General features: G+C 37.6%; 1 long non-coding RNA gene across 2 annotated transcripts in view; it reads left to right on the plus strand.

Annotated features, from left to right (window-relative positions):
- LOC133258806 (uncharacterized) overlaps positions 1-18,234 on the plus strand; it is a 74,439-nt gene extending 56,205 nt beyond the window's left edge. Inside the window, exon 3 of one of the 2 annotated variants that reach the window (XR_009740175.1) lies at positions 18,007-18,234. This is a non-coding gene — a long non-coding RNA (uncharacterized LOC133258806). Of the gene's footprint in view, positions 1-12,352; positions 12,438-18,006 lie in introns of those variants that run through there. The other variant, XR_009740189.1, reaches the window with a different exon arrangement.
- Positions 18,235-18,764: the final 530 nt, after the last annotated feature.

The following is an 18,764-nucleotide window of genomic DNA, read 5'->3' on the forward strand; positions in this document are numbered from 1 at the left end:
AAGAGATGGGAATACCAGTCCACCTGACCTGCCTCCTGAGAAACCTGTATGCAGGTAAAGAAGCAACAGTTAGAACTGGACATGGAACAACAGACTGGTTCCAAATCAGGAAAGGAGTACTTCAAGGCTGTATATTGTCACTCTGCTTATTTAATTTATATGCAGAGTACATCAGGAGGAATGCTGAACTGAATGAAACACAAGCTGGAACCAAGAGTGCAGGGAGAAATATCAATATACAGATGACACCACCCTTATGGCAGAAAGTGAAAGAGGAGAGTTAACAAGTTAACTTAAAACTCAACATTCAGAAAACTAAGATTATGGCATCTAGTCCCATTGCTTTATGGCAAACAGATGGGGAAACTGTGGAAAAGGTGACAGACTATTTTTTGGGGCCCCAAAATCACTGCAGATGGTGATTGCAGCCATGAAATTAAGGCTCTTGCTCTTTGGAAGGAAAGTTATAACCAACCTAGACAGCATATTAAAAAGCAGAGACATTACTTTGCCAACAGAGTTCTGTCTAGTCAAAGCTATGGTTTTTCCAGTGGTCATGTATGGATGTGAGAGTTGGACTATAAAGAAAGATGAGCACCAAGGAATTGATGCTTTCGAACTGTGGTGCTGGGGGAGACTTTTAAGAGTCCCTTGGACAGCAAGGAGATCAAACCTATCAATCTTAAAGGAAATCCTGAATATTCATTGGAAGGACTGATGCTGAAGCTGGAGCTCCAATACTTTGATGTGAAGAGTTGACTCACTGGAAAGACTTCTAACATTGGGAAAGATGGAGGGCATGAGGAGAAGGGGACAACAGAGAATGAGATGGTTGGATGGCATCACTGAGTCAATGGACATGAGTTTGAGCAAACTCGATGAGATGGTGAAAGACAGGAAGCCTGGCGTGCTGCAGTCCGTGGGGTCACAAAGAGTCAGACACAGCTTAGCAACTGAACAACAACAACAAACAAACAAAAACAAATTGGAGAGGTTGAAATTCTTTCTCAGTATTTTCTCTTTTTGGTCCACAAACAAAATTACCTTTGTAGTCTGGCCTGTGAACAGCATCCACCAACTGGTTTTCATAGAAATAAAATACAACATATTTTTCCCCTTCAGGATATGTACAGCTAACCATAACTTACATGAGAGTGATTAAATACAGTTTGTAAATAAATCACTGAGAGTAACTAGAAAATTCACTAAGAGAATGGAAGCATTTTGCTTTAGAATAATTGCATTGCTCCACCCTATGGGTGTAGGATTCTCTAAGGTACTCTCTGCAGCAGGATTAGTTATGAGTTCCTGCCTCACAACTTTGTTTCTGCTGTCAATCAGCCAATCCTTGCCTGCTTTGCTCCAAGGGCATCACTGTACTGGTTGGTAGGTGATATTTTTGTATTGGATGTTATTACAAAATGCTCTGGGCATTAGTCCCATCTTGTGCTTTTCTTTAAAAGATCATTATAGAATAATATGCCTTCATAGAGTTAGTATACAAATTAATAATATTCTGAGGTATACAACCATTTCAGTCTCAATACATTTGCTATAGTGCAAGAAAGTGAAAGTGAAAGTGTTTCTCAGTCATGTCTGACTTTTTGTGACCCTATGGACTGTAGCCCCCCAGGCTCCTATGTCCATGGGATTTTCCAGGCAAGAATACCAGAGTGGGTTGCTGGGGAATACTTTCTCCTCAGTAAGTTTTGTTTCAAAACTAATGGGATGGTTTATTTTCTTTCTTAGAAGGACCAGAATACTCTGTACATATAAGTAACTTGCAAATTACAGTATTTGTGAAAATATTTCTTATTTAATTCAACCAATATTCAGTGTAAGTAATTTCTTTAGAACTAGCGTATTTTACGGAGAAGGTGATGGCACCCCACTCCAGTACTCTTGCCTGGAAAATCCCATGGATGGAGGAGCCTGGTGGGCTACGGTCCATGGGGTCGCTAAGAGTCGGACACGACTGAACGACTTCACTTTCACTTTTCACTTTCATGCATTGGAGAAGGAAATGGCAACCCACTCCAGTGTTCTTGCCTGGAGAATCCCAGGGATGGGGGAGTCTGGTGGGCTGCCATCTATGGGGTCCCACAGAGTCGGACACGACTGAAGCGACTTAGTAGCAGCAGCAGCAGCATATTTTAAGGGTGACTTTGGAAGCTGTACTTATTTTCTGATTGGACTTGCTACAAAATTCAACATCTTATCTCCTTTTAAGGGTGTTCTTTATTCTGAATAAGTGGAAGACATTTTTTAGGAGTGTCCATCTCTGGCAAGTACAGTCTAAATTTCAGCTGATGATATTTACCTTTAATGCTCTCAGACTCTTATTGAGTCATCTGTGGAGTCTCCTCCAGTACACTTTCTTTGATTTGTCATGAGAGCAATCTGATAAACTTGCTTGGAGATTGATCATTGCAATTTTGTTTAATGTTTTTTATTAAATTTGCTAAATAATATCTCAAAGTATATAACTCCATCTCAGAAGACCATTTTTCTGGTAGAAGCTTTTGGTCCTAAACCAAAATATTCAAGGTATTTTCTGTTGTATGTAGGATGATTCCTTTTTTAATGCTATAAAATTATATCACATATGTGACCTATTAAGAGGGTATTTTCAGGTTGTAATGTTAGATCTGAAATAATTAAGAAAACCAAGTATTACAAACATACTAGCTAAAATAAAAATATATGAGCTAACCCATCTTTCAAACTACTAATTTATAACTCTTATCACAAAGGGCCACATTCTGCTCTCACATATGCAGGTAAGCTAATCTGTATTTACTAGAGAAGTTCAGAATAATTTCCCAACAATACAATTTAGCCCAGTGAGTTTAATTAAAATTAATAACCCATTATGGTGCAGTCATTATTTAGAAGGAAGGAGATCCAGACTTTAGCAAGATAGTCAAAATTAGAGGGGAATAGTTTTCTTAATAAAATGATTCACTGATGATGCTACTTTAAGTGGCTTTAAAATTCACTTTTAATGTTTCTGAAGAAAATAGAATAAATTAATGCATTTTTTCCTACCTGAAGCTACCAAATAATATAGTGCTTGCATTTTGAATTAGCATAAACTTTTCCACTCCAACTTCAAAAAACACGTTAAGGTTTAAGGCAATTTATTCTTAACATTATCTTAAAAACTTTGTCTCTAGTACTTGTTATTGACTTTCTTTTCCATTTGGCTCTAGATTTTGTTACAAAAGTAGAAAATTGGTTACATTTGAATAGTCAAATTCATTTCATAATTTTTACAGCATATCCAAAAGTTCATTTGCTTCAGGTCATTAAAAAGAAAGGCCATTTTAAAAACAAACACCATTTTCCATTTATACAATGCATATTTTAAAACACTGAGCAACCTTGTTGGGAAAAGCTAACATGTGTGTTATTTCTAAGCCAAAAACAAACAAAGCAGCTGAATATCTATTTGTCATTATGTAACTGAGAATTAACAGCTGTAATTTATGCAATACTTAACTTGGTTTAGACAATGACTACACACACAACTTGAAAACATAAGAATGATTTTCCCTGTAAACAGATGAGGAAAATGAGGCATAAAGATATTCTTTTAAACTGCTCAGGGTCAGATATTTAAAATAAAACCCAGTTTTTTCCCTAACGTGACTATCCCCTTTCTAAGCATGATACTTCACTGCCTCAAACTATGCTGTGAACAATTTTGCTTGCAGTCCTGAATGTGTGAGTCACCAGAGAGAACACAATGGCTCAGTAATCAAAAAATGGTGGAGATATCCTAATAAATTGTGCTAGATGGATATAAATTTAACTTTAGGATATCTCCACCATTTTTTGATTACTGAGCCATTGTGCTCTCCTAATATGAGAATCTATCCAGAGAAAGAAGAGTTTTTTTTTCCTCTTTCCCCCCATATTTGGTAGAAGGTGGATCCAGGCTGAATTTTCTTGAAGCTAAAAGCCATTACACAAGAAATAGTATCCTTAACAATAGTGTTTATATTTTAAGTATATACATTTGCATAATAAAAACCAAATATGATTTCTTCTGAATATTATGCAGAAGTGCATAATATGTATCAGCCAAACATATTATTTCAGTCTTGGTGAGCTGAACAACTCCTTGCAAAAATGAAACTGCAAATATTAAGACCAACATGTAAAAGAAGTTAAAGCAGATTCTTGCTTGAATAGTGGGAAGAGGTGAGCTGAAGCTACTATCCAACCATCTCTCTCCAGTGATTCTGGGACAGGAGAGTCTCTACAGGATCTCTTGGTCCTTTACATTAAAATTGTTTGGGGATCTTTAAGCCAGATTTTCAAAATGTAAATTTGTAATATCTTAAGAATGTATTGGACAGGGAGGCCTGGCATGCTGCGATTCATGGGGTCGCAAAGAGTCGGACACAACTGAGCAACTGAACTGAACTGAAGAATGTATCACTTACATTTTAATTCTCTCTATATGCAAAAATAAAAATGATTAAGACAACCAAGCAAAACTTAGATGTTCTATTAAAATAAATGAAGGTCAAGCCTTCAGCAGACAGATTATGTTCAATAGTGAGTAGATTATGGTCAGTAGTTTTAGTAATGGGAAATCTGGATGGAGTTTCAAGACAGAGAGAAGAATGGACTATGAAAAAAGCTTTGGAAAGACAGGCTGCCTCTCTAAAGCTAAGATGATGGATCCTCTAACAAAATAAGGAACTTAAAGTAATAGACCACTAGGTAAATAAAAATAAAATTTGTATAGCAAAAATATGTAATGATTACATTAGAATTGTTATATTATCTAGTTTCAAGGGAAAAATTTGGAATAAACAAAATTATAAAATCTAAACTTTACCATAAAAATCAGTTGGTTAAATGCTATAGCTTGTTGTTGTTCAATCAATTATCATGTCTGACTCTTTGTAACCCAATGGACCACAGCATGCCAGGCTTCTCTGTCCTTTACTGTCTCCTGGAGTTTGCTCAAACTCATGTCCATTGAGTCGATGAGGCTATTGAACTCTTTCACCCTCTTCCCTTCGTGCCCTCAATCTTTCCCAGTATCAGGGTCTTTTCTAATGAGTTGACTATTTGCATCAGGTGGGCAAAATATTAGAGTTTGAGCTTCAGCATCAGTCCTTCCAATGAACATTCAGGGTTAATTTCCTTTAGGATTGACTGGTTTGCTGTCCAAAGGATTCTCAAGAGTCTTTTCCAGTACCACAGTTCAGAAGCGTTAATTCTTCAGTGCTCAGCCTTTTTTATGGTCCAGCTCTCACATCCATACATGACGACTGGAAAAACCATGACTTTGACTATATGGACCTATGTTGGCAAAATGATGTCTCTGTTTTTTAACGTGATATCTAGGATTGTCATAGCTGTCCTTTCAAGGAGCAAGTGTCTTTTATTTCCGTGGCTGCAATCACAATCTGCAGTGATTTTGGAGCCCAAGAAAGTAAAGTCTGTCACTGTTTCTATTTTATCCCCATCTGTTTGCCATGAAGTTGTGGATCACAATAAACTGTGGAAAATTCTGAAAGAAATGGGAATACCAGATCACCTGACCTGCCTCTTGAGAAACCTATATGCAGGTCAGGAAGCAACAGTTAGAACTGGATATGGAACAACAGACTGGCTCCAAATAGGAAAAGGAGTGCCTCAAGGCTATATACTGTCACCCTGCTTATAGAGTACATCATGAGAAACACTGGGCTGAAAGAAGCACAAGCTGGAATCAAGATTGCCGGGAGAAATATCAATAACCTCAGACATGCAGATGACACCACCCTTATGGCAGAAGTGAAGAGGAACTAAAAAGCATCTTGGAGAGTGAAAAACTTGGCTTAAAGCTCAATATTCAGAAAACGAAGATCATGGCATCTGATCCTATCACTTCATGGGAAATAGATGGGGAAACAGTGGAAACAGTATCAGACTTTATTTTTGGGGGCTCCAAAATCACTGCAGATGGTGACTGCAGCCATGAAATTAAAAGACGCTTACTCCTTGGAAGGAAAGTTATGACCAACCTAGATAGCATATTCAAAAGCAGAGATATTACTTTGCCAATAAAGGTCCGTCTAGTCAAGGCTATGGTTTTTCCAGTGGTCATATATGGATGTGAGAGTTGGACTGTGAAGAAAGCTGAGCGCCGAAGAATTGATGCTTTTGAACTGTGGTGTTGGAGAAGACTCTTGAGAGTCCCTTGGACTGCAAGGAGATCCAACCAGCCCATTCTAAAAGAGATCAGCCCTGGGTGTTCTTTGGAAGAAATGATGCTAAAGCTGAAACTACAGTACTTTGGCCACCTCATTTGAAGAGTTGACTCATTGGAAAAGACTCTGATGTTGGGAGGGATTGGGGGCAGGAAAAAAAGGGGATGACAGAGGATGAGATGGCTGGATGGCATCACCTACACGATGGACATGAGTTTGAGTGAACTCCAGGAGATGGTGATGGACAGGGAGGCCTGGCGTGTTGCGATTCATGGAGTTGTAAAGAGTCGGACAGGACTGAGCAACAGAACTGAACTGAACTGAAATGAACTTATGAGATCAGATGCCATGATTTTTTTTTTTTTTTAATGTTGAGTTTTAAGCCAGCTTTTTCACTCTCCTCTTTCACTTTCATTAAGAGGCTTTTTAGTTCTTTGTTTTCTGCCATCAGGGTGGTGTCATCTGCATATCTGAGGTTATTGATATTTCTCCTGGCAATCTTGATTCCAGCTTGTGCTTCATCTGGTTCAGCATTTCTCATGAAGTACTCTGCATATAAGTTTAATAAGCAGGGTGATGATATACATCCTTGACGTACTCCTTTCCCAATTTAGAACCAGTCTGTTGTTCCAAATCCTGTCTTAACTCTTGCTTTTTGACTGTACACAAGCTATAGCTTGTAAGTGTTATTTAATAGTTAAGCTTCACACAGCTGGTGAAATGGTTGCATTTTTTATATTAAGCAGAAAAGAATATTTGCTTAATCTTGTATAGACTGTTTTAGCACTTGGGGATCATTTCAAAATTAGATATATTTTAAATGTGTTGATTATAAGTCCATATATAACTGCAGTATTAATATAATTCTTACTGTGTCAAACAAAAAATTAGCTTAAAAAATTCACCCCAGATAAGCACAGATACAAAATGGTGAAAATGTTGAACAAGGAGAGAGTGATTTTAGAAAAATATGAAGGCAAGCTGGATCATTTAGATAAGCATTCCCTTCCCTTTTCCCCCACTCCATCTCCATTTTATATTTTAGAAACAAAAGTGATATCTTCATTTTGTTTGAATCAACCATGTAATCACTGGAATCCTTCCATCTCATTTAACTTTCCTATTGAACTGTATTGACAAACTCTCAGAGGTAGTTTGAATTGAGACAAACACAGTATGTAGGCTGCCCTTCCCAAATTTTGCTGTTGCTTGGAACAATGTTTATCAGCAGGGAATCACTCACGCTGCACGGATCACAAGTTAATGTCAATTGACCCTGCTTCTTGTTATCTAAAGCTGTGACGTTTTTCATAATCTGGAAAAATGTAGAGGAGTACATCCAAACTACTCATTTCTATAAATATGACACTATATGTTCCACTTTATTTTATAAATTGGTTTCTCAATTTATATGGTGAAAGAACAGTATTAAATGCAAGTAAGCATTTTTGCTGTTGTTCATAAATGTCTTCATATGAAATTGAATAAGATTCAGATAGCTTATGTAATTATGACAAAATCACAACATCAGAAGTATTACTTTAAGACATATGTTTATCTATGACTAATTCATGTTGCTATTTGGTCAAAAACAACAAAATTCTGTAAAGCAGTTATCCTTCAACTTAAAAAAATAAATAAATAAAATCAGATTTTAAAAAGTATTGCTTCCATTTTAGAAACCCTCTAGAAGGGGTATAACACATCAAGTTTTATTGTAAAAGAAATAAATTGGCAAAAAATGCTCCACTTCCAGGGAATGTTTTTCCTTAAAATAAAGCTCTTGATTTTATTTTTCTATTATTAAGTAGTTCCACCATTGGTATATCAAAATTTCACAGCACTTATATTACCCACTAATATTTCAAGTGCAAGTAAAGTGAATTTTATGTTGTCAGTTGTTTGTTCACACTTCACAACTTTGATTTCTCTTCAAAGAGAGATGGAGCTGTCACTGGAGTTAGAGATTTTCAAACCTGGAGTAAGTTAAAGTGCCAATGACCAGGCTGTTTATAGGACTTCTGTCTATTATACTGACAGATCCTCTCTAGAACAACCAGAAATTCTCTTTAGGGCAATCTAAAATTTACAATCCTGTTATGAGGAAGAATATGAAGGTGTTCCTATCTGCCTTTCCTTTCTACCTCTGGTCATACATAACCATCATTATTTCTCTGCTCAGCCATCGCAAAGAATGAGAACATAAGCAGAACAAGGAGGGGTTTGGCAACAGAGAAGTTTATGGATCAAAATATTTAACTGACCAAAGAATTTTTTAAAATTCAATATTTTACAAATAAGCTGCAATCAAGTTCTCTGCTGGTGATTAAAGGTGTTCAGATAGAAAAGAAGAAAATATATATCTTCAAAGTGAAGAAATTTTGGCCTATCATTGATTAACTAGCTGAACAGAGGCTCTGTTTGTTTTCAATCAAATAGTATTTTGGGTAATAGTATTTTCCCATCATGTTGTGGATGATATTTAAAAATAAATTGATTTTATATCTTAAAAAATAATGTAATTTTCTCTTATAGTGACCACAGTATTTTGAAAAGTAAGATACAAAAAAAATTGCTTCCACAAAATAAATAGCTAAATGAAGACATTTTGTCTTTACATTTTGTTGTCTTGTTTCTTGGGAAAAATATGTTTCTTAGCGATTAGAAGGAGAAGGCAATGGCAACCCACTCCAGTACTCTTGCCTGGAAAATCCCATGGATGGAGGAGCCTGGTAGGCTGCAGCCCATGGGGTTGCTAAGAGTCAGGCACGACTGAACAACTTCACTTTCACTTTTCACTTTCATGCATTGGAGAAGGAAATGGCAACCCACTCCAATGTTCTTGCCTGGAGAATCCCAGGGACAGAGGAGCCTAATGGGCTGCCATCTGGGGTCGCACAGAGTCAGACACGACTGAAGCGACTTAGCAGCAGCAGCAGCAGCAGCGATTAGAAATGGCTGTCATTTGCGTCTTTTGCTTATACATATCACACACATTCATGGTCACACACACAGCCCATGATTATGAAGCAATGGGCCACACTGGGGAACCCTTTACACTCATGAAAGATGTCATAGCTTATACAGTTGACCCTTGAAAAACATGAATTTGAAGTGCACAGGTTCATTTATGCACAATTTTTTTTTTGCTAAATATGTATTACAGTACTTCATAATGAACAGTTAGTTGGCACCTAAGTTGTAGGACCACAGATACAGAAGGCAGCCTTCTGTAAAGCTATATGCAAATGTTTATACAGTTATATGCAAATGTTTGTGTGGAGGATCAGCCACTGTAACCCCTGTATTGTCCAAAGATCAGCTACAGTCTCATTTTAATTGGCTTAAACAAATGGGTTGGCTTCTTTTAGCCCATCACTGTAATGTACAAACTAATGAGATTAATGTTTCTAACTTACTTAACCCTCCTTAGTTTCTATAAGGAAAGAGAAAAATGAAAGTGTACACATAACAAAAGTGGATATATTAAAAGCACAAGATGAGATAAAAACACAGCTATGCTCATTTAAAAATAATTAAAGGCAGAGGAACCAGAGATCAAATTGCCAACATCCATCAGATCATTGAAAAAGCAAGAGAGTTCCAGAAAAAACATCTATGTCCTCTTTATTGACTATGCCAAAGCCTTTGACTGTGTGCATCATCACAAACTGTGGAAAATTCTGAAAGAGATGGGAATACCAGACTACCTGACCTGCCTCTTGAGAAATTTGTATGCAGGTCAGGAAGCAACAGTTAGAACTGGACATGGAACAACAGACTGGTTCCAAATCTGGAAAGGAGTACGTCAAGGCTGTATATTGTCACTCTGCTTATTTAACTTATATGCAGAGTACATCATAAGAAATGCTGGGCTGGATGAAGCACAAGTTGGAATCAAGATCGCTGGGAGAAATATCAATAACCTCAGATATGCAGATGACACCACCCTTATGGTAGAAAGTGAAAAGAACTAAAGAGTCTCTTGATGAAAGTGAAAGAGAGTGAAAAAGTTGGTGTAAAGCTCAACATTCAGAAAATGAAGATCATGGCATCTGGTCCCATCACTTCATGGCAAATAGATGGGAAAATAGTATAAACAGTGCCTGACTTTATTTTTGGGGGGCTCCAACATCACTGCAGATGGTGACTGCAGCCATGAAATTAAAAGACGCTTACTCCTTGGAAGCAAAGCTATGACCAACATAGACAGCATATTAAAAAGCAGAGACATTACTTTGCCAACCAAGGTCCATCTTGTCAAGGCTATGGTTTTTCCAGTAGTCATGTATGGATGTGAGAGTTGGACTATAAAGAAAGCTGAGTGCTGAAGAATTGGTGCTTGAACTGTGGTGTTGGAGAAGACTCTTGAGAGTCCCCTGGACTACAAGGAGATCCAACCAGTTCATCCTAAAGGAAATCAGTTCTGAATATTCATTGGAAGGACTGATGTTGAAGCTGAAACTCCAGTACTTTGGCCACTTGATGCAAAGAGCTTACTCATCTGAAAAGACCCTGGTGCTGGGAAAGACAGGAGGAGAAGGGGACGACAAAGGATGAGATGGTTGGATGGCATCACCAACTCGATGGACGTGAGTTTGAGTAAACTCCAGGAGTTGGTGGTGGACAGAGAGGCCTGGGGTGCTGCATTCCATGGGATCTCAAATAGTACAACATGACTGAGCAACTGAACTGAACTGAACTGAACTGAATTGATGACTCATGAGTCAAATCCTCTTTTCAAAAATATAGCTAAGAAAATATAGTAAGAACTGCTCTTGATAGATCCTAAAGTACTAATTTTTCTGCCAAATCAAAGTCACCCAACCAAGATGGCCTTAACATTATCTTCAGCTTGACTAAATTACAGACAGACATTTTTCTCACTGTAGACCCCTGACCTGTGAGAGTAAGTTTACTTTAGAAAACTTGTAAATCATTTCTCTATCCCTTTAAGATGTAATTTTTTTTTTTTTTTAGTTTTTTCCAGTTTTGTATTTCAGGAATGTCTTTCTCAAGATGCTGAGAGTCATCTCTTTGAAATACTATAGTCAAGCAAGATAACCACCCTATATCATGCTTGAAGTCTAAACTACCCTCTGTCATGAAGCTAGGAGCATGTATACAAATATTATCAGTTAGTAAACACAGATGCCCTCTGATCTCCCCACCCCAGCTCTTAAAACTCTCTACACCTTGTTTTAGTGAAGTTGAGCTCAGACTCAGTTCTGGCCTTTATCTCCTAATACAGTAGCATTGAATAAAGCCTTCTTTGCCTGTTTGACTTTTTCCAGTCCAACCTTTGCTTCAGTTCACACCCCCAGTGCTCATATAAATTAATGTGGTCTTTGGTATATGTCTGAAAGTTAGTCACTCAGTCATGTCCAACTGTTTGTGACCCCATGGACGGTAGCCCACCAGACTCCTCTGGCTATGGAATCAGAGAACTCAATGACATGACTGAGTGACTAATTTTCACTTTCACTTTCGCATAGATCTATATGGCTTATTCTGGGAGTGATAAACAATGGGAAAATTAAGTTCACTCATTGCCTTCAGTGATGAACATAAAAATTTGGATGGGTGATTTTGGACTGTGTGAATGTATACATATCCTTAACACTAGATAGAAGCTTTGTGTGTGTGTGTTTTTCCCTTAATATTAAATTGAAATTTTAATTATGAAAATGATTATTTTTTAAAAGGTCATACAGACTTCTTTTTTTTCATTCCTATGGTTCACAGCAAGTGTGCATTATGAATGAACTCATTAATTAAGATCTTTGTCATATGTGATTAGTTGTAATAAATGAAAGTGAAAGTTAGTTTCTCAGTCGTGTCCAACTGTTTGTGACCACATGGACTGTAGCCCCCAGGCTCCCCTGTCCATGGAATTCTCCAAGCAAGAGTACTAGAGTGGGTTGCCATTTCCTTCTCCAGAGGATCTTGCTGACCCATGGATCAAACCTAGGACTCCCACACTGCAGGCAGGTTCTTTACCGACGAAGCCACCAGGGAAGCCACTAATTCCTGAGAATTTTATAGCCTTTTTGTAAAGACAATATTTTTAAATTCCACTTGCATGTTAAATATTAAAAGGTACTAATGATCAACCAATCATGACTCTTGTTTTGCAGAAAAGGAAATGAAGCTTATAAAGATTAGATAACTTTTCCAAGATTGCACAGTTACTTCTAAGCAGAGGTTGGCCTAGGGCTAAGGTATCTTTTTGTTTTTGTTTTTGTTTATCTTTTCTTTTTTGTTGCTGTTATTTTCAATTTCTAGGTCAATAGCAATAACTCAATGAAGTCAAATGTTATCAATTAATTAACATAGTGACATGGTTGGTTTGTAATTATAATGCAGAAAGTCACTAGACAGTTTGTCATTATCTCTTTAGATCTAAATGTTTCAGTGTATTTAATTTACTCTCTTCAAATCTATATTGATACCAACTACTTCTGCACTTAGTCTAGGCTCAAAAATGTGAGACAGACTCATTGCAAAACTGTTGATTACTGGAATTCAATTCTTAGGCCATGTATCTTTTTACATCAGTATTATGATGGAAATGTATGCCTTGCTTAAACACTTTTACTGTCTTTCCTGCTGCTGCTAAATCACTTCAGTCGTGTCCGACTCTGTGCGACCCCATAGACTGCAGCCCACCAGGCTCCCCGTCCCTGGGATTCTTAAGGCAAGAACACTGGACTGGGTTGCCATATCCTTCTCCAATGCAGGAAAGTGAAAAGTGAAAGTGAAGTTGCTCAGTTGTGTCTGACTCTTCGCGACCCCGTGGACTGCAGCCCACCAGGCTCCTCCATCCATGGGATTTTCCAGGCAAGAGTACTGGAGTGGGGTGCCATCACCTTACTGTCTTTAGCCCTGCTCAAATACCTGCTAAGGTAATAGTTGATCTAATAAAATAATTTCAGCAGAAGTTATATTGCTCAAAATAGATTTTAAAAGTTTCTTTGGAATATATTCTTGTGGGCATTCAAATGTCACTACATCCACTGCTATCTAATCTAAGAAAGTAAAAAGTTAGTATGAGTAAGATGTTCATGACACTGTAAGACCAAGCAAATGTTAAATATGAACGGAAACAAGAATTTGCTTTTAAATTAAACACATAATTAGTGACATGTCATTTCATTTCCTGAAACTGACTCATCCCAATATTATAATGTCAATTATGGTTTTTATATCAGATCAGATCAGATCAGTTGCTCAGTCGTGTCCGACTCCTTGCGACCCCATGAATCGCAGCACGCCAGGCGTCCCTGTCCATCACCAACTCCCAGAGTTCACTCAGACTCACGTCCATTGAGTCAGTGATGCCATCCAGCCATATCATCCTCTGTCGTCCCCTTCTCCTCCTGCCCCCAATCCCTCCCAGCATCAGAGTCTTTTCCAATGAGTCAACTCTTCACATGAGGTGGCCAAAGTTCTGGAGTTTCAGCTTTAGCATCGTTCCTTCCAAAGAACACCCAGGGCTGATCTCCTTCAGAATGGACTGGTTGGATCTCCTTGCAGTCCAAGGGACTCTCAAGAGTCTTCTCCAACACCACAGTTCAAAAGCATCAATTCTTCGGTGCTCAGCCTTCTTCACAGTCCAACTCTCACATCCATACATGACCACAGGAAAAACCAGAGCCTTGACTAGATGGACCTTTGTTGGCAAAGTAATGTCTCTGCTTTGGAATATGCTATCTAGGTTGGACATAACTTTCCTCCCAAGGAGTAAGCGTCTTTTAATTTCATGGCTGCAGTCACCATCTGCAGTGATTTTGGAGCCCAGAAAAATAAAGTCTGACACTGTTTCCACTGTTTCCCCATCTATTTCCCATGAAGTGATGGGACCAGATGCCATGATCTTCATTTGCTGAATGTTGAGCTTTAAGCCAACTTTTTCACTCTCCACTTTCACTTTCATCAATAATAATCTATAATTTGAAATTATAAATATTGGATATGAATAATCTTTTGCTATGTCTTCTATAAAGGTTTCATTTATTAAAGTTTATCACATGATGATGGTGCTAGGTGATAAATGTAGGGGAGAGCAAAATATTTCAGCATTTGTATTTGTAAAAGGACATTGAGAGTAGTCATATTCCTTATTTTAAAATATCTAGTCTGTGTGAGAATAGTAAAAATATACTTTTTTTTTAATTGTAAAATGTGTCTTTAAATTCCTAGTATAATTTTATGAGTAAAGGAACTATTCTATAATAGTCTCCAACATTTTATTTTTTTCCCCAACATTTTAATAGAAGTAAATGGCATTTAAAATAAAATAAAACAATAGTTGAGACTATGGCTATGATTCCAGTATAACTAGCATTCCCTTTCATTTGCCCCAGCATGTCTTTTTCACACCTGATATTATTTGTCTACTGTCTTAGTTATGAAACCAAGTGAGAGAACAAATAGTTATATTTGCACTGATCAAATAGTTCAGGAAAGGTGTTTTCAGCAGAAAGGTTTTGGTAACTAGTTCCTCAGGGCACTGCAATAAAATATGTGCTTTCTGGATGAAAAAAGACTTCTTAAAGTATTTGAGAAAAGAAAAAAATCTGCAGATTTTGAAAGGGGCCAAAAAGCTCAGCCACCAGGGCCTTAATCACAAGGATATTGTTTTGCTAATTATTCTTACTGCTCACTCACTCTTCGCACTCACTCCTCTCCCCATCTGTTCACCTTTGTTTTTCTTTGCCTATGGATCATTTCATATTCACCCTCTGTTTTAAATTTTCCTCTTGACCCAAACCTTCTGCTAATAAAATATATTGGGGCTAATTAGAAATAGAGCAAATGGCTACTCCTTTCCTTGATTAAAAAGTTACCAATTTTTCTAAATTGTTTCATTTAATAACACATGGAAGTGTATTTCACCCTAAATTTAGTAACAAAAAGGGATCAATAAACTGCCTTCAAAGAAGTGTTATGTTTGGGGATTTCTTTCCCCCCCTCACTGAGAATATTTTGTAACTTGCCTTTTAGCCCTGAGATAACCTTAGCCTCTTTGGAGCTAAGGTCAACTCTGAGTTTTCAGTAAAAATGTAAATTGGTCCATGCTTTTAACATAATAGTCCATTCAACTCAGGTAGAGGATGGGTCTCTAGCTTCACTCAATTCTCAGGCTGCATAAGGAGATGTAGTGGGGATTTCGATTTCTTTGGTCACCTTGGAGTAGTCTCTGGAAATAAGTGAAATCACTGTTAGGACTTCAAAGCATTATTAAAATGTAAGAAATTTTTGTGAATTTTATGCCTCTTGGGGTATATCTTTGTCAGAATGAGAACTAAAAGAACTTTGCTATAAAAATGTTGCTCACAAAACAACTGTAATGTAGGAAATGGAACACAGAGGATTTTGGCACTGTCAAAGTAAAACCTGTACACATCATCTTTAACTTACAATGGGATTTGTTCTTCATAAACCCATTGTAAGTTGATAATATTGTAAGGTGAACTTTTGAAAGTCAAGGACCATCTGTACTGGACAAAACTGAACAGGCCAAGAAGACTTTATTCAAGGCTATTGCTGTAGAGAAAAAAGGCCCTAAGTGAGTCTAAAACTCAGCTCTGCTGAAACAAAGCACTGGAATGAGTTAGTTGAAGAGTATTGCTGGATGTTAGGAAAGAAGTCGATTGGTAGGACATTTCCAGCACCTTGAGTTAGTCCTGAGTTTGGATTTTTTCTTTTTTTTTTCCTGTGATCAGGCCATCTGCATTTGCTAATTGAACTTAGGATACTTACCCACCCACTGAAGCTGCGTTATATAGCACTTCTTCCTTCAGTTATAAAGACAGCCAGACCCTAGGTCCTTGAAAAATACACTCCTGGGTTGTGATACTAGCAAGAAGCTTGCAAGAATATGCACATCTCAAAGGGATAGAACAAGAATTTACTATTAGAAAAATTTCTAAAGTAAATGCTCAAAGAAAAAGGAAGCCAACGGGCCCTAGAATTAGGAGGAAGATTAAAGTTTAGTCAAGTTGAGGAATAAATTAAAGCCTTCCTGGTAAGTACATTGAAATACTATAGGGCATAAAAAGCCATTAAGATATATGAGGATCTATTATTCCTCTAGAGACAGCATCAGAAAAGGTAATAAATCTTCTCATAAATGATCCCTTTTGGCAACAACAGTAACACAGTCCTGGACTAGATTGGTTCTCTAGGAAATTCCTTTGTTGAATTGAGGCTTTGAGGCTTTTTTTAAGATACATCTCAGCTTTGCAGTTTAGGATAGAAACCAGAGTCATTAAGTAGTTAAAAGGCACTGCTCAGTTATAAAAGCTGGAAGCAGAGTTGATTTAAACTGATGACCAGATAACCAGAAGATTTTAAATCAAGCAAAAATTTTTTTCCCATTATTTGGTTATTCCATTGTACACATAATTGAGTGTAAAAAGTCACCTTGTATTCTCTTTTAAATAAAAGGAGCCTTAAGAAACTTAATATAGTTAAGCATTTTAAAGATGTACATGCTCAGTCATGTCTGACTCTTTGAGACTCTGTGGCCTCTAGCCTACCAGGTTCCTCTGTCCATGGCATTCTCCAGGCAAGAATACTAGAGCGGGTTGCCTTTTCCTTCTTCAGGGAATTTTCCCAACCCAGCGATGGAACCTGTGTCTCTTATGTCTCCTGCATTAAAAGACGTGTTCTTTACGAGCTGAGCCACTGGGGAAGCCCCTAAAATTCTAAAAATCACACACACAAGAAAAGGGATTGCTAAAAGTTTGTCTTCACTTGAATTGAGAGGCAAGTTGCATTTATCCTTCAGAAGTCTTATACCTGTTTAATTAGTTTTTATGGGGAAAAAAAGGAGAATTATATCAATATATTACTTTTGCTTAACTAATGATCCTTTTGCCCTCTGGTTAAATATTGTCCTCACGTAAACACAGCTTTAGAGGCAGTCCGGAAAAAGGATGGAGACATACCTAATTGTTGTTTTGATTTGAAATCTCTTAAAGCCAAATGAAGTGGAATAATGCAATTCTTTATTTATATTCTTTGGCTGCAAGGAGATAAATCCTCCAAGATTAAGTTCAGAAGATACAAAGAATCAAGATTTTATTTCAAAGAAATAGATGCAAAACATAGATTTACAGCAGCAGCCATAGGATTTTAGAGAAAATTCTGGGTGAAATGATTATTTAAAAAAAAAAAAAAAGACTAAAAAATCATTTAAAGAAATAATGTTAAATAGTATTCGAGGGACTATAATTAACTAAAATTGTATAAAATTGTCCACCTGAACCAACAAAAACACAGTTCAGTTCAGTTCAGTTCAGTCACTCAGTTGTGCCCGACTCTTTGAGACCCCGTGAACCACAGCACGCCAGGCCTCCCTGTCCATCACCAACTTCCAGAGTTCACCCAGACTCATGCCCACTGAGTCAGTGATGCCATCCAACCATCTCATCCTCTGTTGTCCCCTTCTCCTCCTGTCCTCAATCTTTCCCAGCATCAGGGTCTTTTCAAATGAGTCAGCTCTTTGCATCAGGTGGCCAAAGTACTGGAGTTTCAGCTTCAACATCAGTCCCTCCAAAGAACCCAGGACTGATTTCCTTTAGGTTGGACTGGTTGTATCTCCTTGCAGTCCAAGGGACTCTCAAGAGTCTTCTCCAACACTACAGTTCAAAAGCATCAATTCTTCGGTGCTTAGCTTTCTTTATAGTCCAACTCACATCCACACATGACTACTGGAAAAACCACAGCCTTGACTAGACAGACCTTTATTGACAAAGTAATGTCTCTGCTTTTTAAAATGTAGGAGCAGCGGCTGCATTGTGCAGGAGCTACCCCATGTCCAAGGTAAGGAGCAGCGGATGTGCTTTGCTGGAGCAGCCTTGAAGAGATACCCAACGTCCAAGGTAAGAGAAACCCAAGTAAGACGGTAGGTGCTGAGAGAGGGCATCAGAAGGCAGACAGACTGACACCACAATCACAGACAGCTAGCCAATCTGATCACACGGACCACAGCTTGTCTAACAAAAACACAAGAACATTTCAAATGAAAAACATCTGAGAGAATACAAATAGCTTTCTTTAAAAATTTCAGACTTTAGAGAGAATAAGAATATGAATTATGACCTAATTTTTGAAAATTTTTCTTCAAGACCTTTCCATTTAACCAACTGTGGAACATTCTAATCTTATAGTATAGGGATCAAACATGCGTCCCTTGAGTTTCCTGCATTGGTTGTCAGATTCTTTACCAATTGCACCACCTTGGCCAGTGGGTATTCTTAGTGCTGTTCAAATTAGTAATCATTTTCCTCTTCCTAAAAAGATGAATCAGTTAGGTTACCTCCACTGATAAAAGTGAACAGTGATTATCTCTAATCTAGGTGATCTGGAGGGGAAAGTGGTGGTGGGTGTTGTTGTACTCTTCACAACACAATTCCTACGGTGGTGGGTGGGAAGTTACTCTTCACCTTCCAAAATACAGCCTTCATTTCCTGTGATTTTGTCCTGCTTTGAGATGTAACAAAGCTAGGAAATTGAGTTCTTATAGCGCTAAAGTATTCA

Source organism: Bos javanicus, chromosome 1 (genome assembly GCF_032452875.1).
Source record: "Bos javanicus breed banteng chromosome 1, ARS-OSU_banteng_1.0, whole genome shotgun sequence".
In the NCBI taxonomy this organism is placed as follows: Eukaryota; Metazoa; Chordata; class Mammalia; order Artiodactyla; family Bovidae; genus Bos; species Bos javanicus.